General features: G+C 47.9%; 1 pseudogene; it reads right to left on the reverse strand.

Annotated features, from left to right (window-relative positions):
- Nucleotides 1-314: 314 nt before the first annotated feature.
- On the reverse strand, nt 315-2,073 carry LOC122138308 (annotated as a pseudogene).
- Nucleotides 2,074-2,365: the final 292 nt, after the last annotated feature.

A 2,365-nucleotide genomic window follows, 5' to 3' on the forward strand; every position in this document is an offset into this window, starting at 1 on the left:
ATAATTAAAAAAAACACCAAAACATCTAAAAATTAGCATTTTTTTTCATAAAAGCCATAGTATCCATTTCTCTGGGTTCAAAAACTGTGTGCAGATAATCACACAAGCTTCAGTTGTAATTAGAATCTCTACATTCTCGCCCTCAGGTGATGTTGCTTAATAGGTTTTGTCTTGTCAAGCCAACATCTCAATCGTACCTTGACGTCAAAACAGAAAAAAAAAACTTTACACACAGAGAGGTCAGCCATACCAACAGCAGCAGTTTCCTTGAAGGTCTTCTCATCTCGTGGGCTCCTGAGCATAGATGAGAGGGTCTATGACCGGTTGCACATAATGAGGATCAGGGTACATGTTGAAGGGGGACATAAGCAGATGCAATAAGGGTTCCGGGGGCAGGAAATCATGAGGATGAGGTGCCAAGAAAAAGGGAGCCCAGCACACCACGAATACACCCAGAAGGTCGTGATGTGATGGCCCTTCATATTTGCCGCCTGCCAAATAGGGCCGGTGCCAGGGAGGGCGGCAATGCGCTGCAAGGTGCAGGCGGGCTAGAAGAAACCATTGGCGTAGATGAGCCACTAAGCGCCAGCAGTGAAGAAATACTGATAAGTCAGATGATACCGGGTGTGCTCTCCGACGTACCCGATAAAGCGCACACCCGAGACCATGCAGAACGGTATACAAATGCCAGGTGATGATGGTGCCTGACCCCCGTTGGTCCATGCTGTTGTGGTAACGCCAGGCGTAGAAGAGTGGTATGTAGCGGTCCACTGCGATGGCCAACAAACTCAAATAGGGAGGCCAACAGTGAGATACAAATCATTGTGAGGCAAAAGGGTTGGTTGTCCATGTTCTTGATGATGCTCCTCATCCGCGATTGCGTCAGGTTGCCCCCCGTGCTTAGTGCCAATCACTACCGGGTATGAGGCATTTGAGGACACGACCAACAAGTCTGTGCTACTGCTAAACTGCAGATACAGAAATACATGAGAATGAAGACGGTTCTTGGTTTCTGACAATAGCCGCACTCACCAGAATGTTCTCCAGGTAGCTGACGAGCCTCTAAGCGTGATGGACGACCTCTGGTGGAGATGAGCAACTGCTCATAGCATACAGAGGCTGACCGCTCGCCTGAGCTGAGCAGTTTCCCACCGGTAATGCTCCCTGGCTGTGTGATTCAGGTACGAATGTTTTTCCTGCAGTCCATGATGATGTTGAGGTTTTCATTTCCCTCAAAGTATCCGAGTCAAGTGGTGTGGATCCTATGCTCTACGTCAATTCTGGTGAATTCAACATGAACTCATCATCGTCATGTAGATCCTAAGAAAAGCGATCAGGTGACTGTGTGCGCATCCGTCACCCTCCCCTCGTGTGATCACCGAACTTCCTCCACAATCAGCACTGGTCTGCACGCTAGCAGCTCTACACAAAACAAAAAAGAAATAACTCACTCTAACTGTGAAAACTAGAGAAACGACACCTGCAGAAATGAGAATCCGAGGACAGGAGACGCATCAATTGACGAATCTGAAAAAAGCTAACTCTGTTTCACACCCTGTTGAAGTGCGAACAGTGTTCAGAGTGAGGGCACGCAGTCTCCAGCAGCTTGCCAAGCCCTAGGCAGGCCAGGCGATGTGCGTATACTCTTGCCTCTACCAGTCACTGTCCTGGCAAACTGAGCCCAGGGCTCTCTCCCCCATCTTTCTCCCACCAACCAGCGGCAGTTTGACTGGGTGAATGTATCAGAAGGCGGTCAGTGTATGCCAATGGGGTTGCTCCTGTTTTCAACCATCTAGATCCAGGCCTTCCCGGCGGTGTTTTCGTAAAAGCTATTTGGTGGTAGGTTTATCATGTCCTACCCCTTCCTTATATCAAGCCATTCAAGGACTGAATAAAGGCTTGATCCACGGCGTCCCTTTTTCAAGTTCTGACTCAATTGTAGATCTTTCCTCAATTGCATGACTCTGTTCAATCACTGATTTCGTGAGCATCACTCACCGGTCCCCGGCAGTTTGTTTCGTTTCTGGCATAAATCTGTTTTTTGACACGATTTGGTTCTCTGTATGCTTTCATGACCTAGTTGTTACTTGTTGTTGATTGTGCCTCCCCTCGTGTTGCTGCCCCCTAGCAGGGATACATTAAGTGAAAAGTTGCCGTACCGGTTGGCTGAATTATATTCGCTCCCCCAATCCCCTTGGAGGACCAGCCGTAACTGTTGATCCTATAAGGTTATCGGCCTCTTGTTCTTATTTCAGGTAGGATTAGCCTTCGAACAAATCCCCTAATTCACCTTTTCCGAATACTTAATGCGGCTCCTTAAATCAGAGCGTGCCATCCTCTCCTTTAGCCTATTGCTATCAGTTTT

Source organism: Cyprinus carpio, chromosome B8 (genome assembly GCF_018340385.1).
Source record: "Cyprinus carpio isolate SPL01 chromosome B8, ASM1834038v1, whole genome shotgun sequence".
Lineage (NCBI taxonomy): Eukaryota > Metazoa > Chordata > Actinopteri > Cypriniformes > Cyprinidae > Cyprinus > Cyprinus carpio.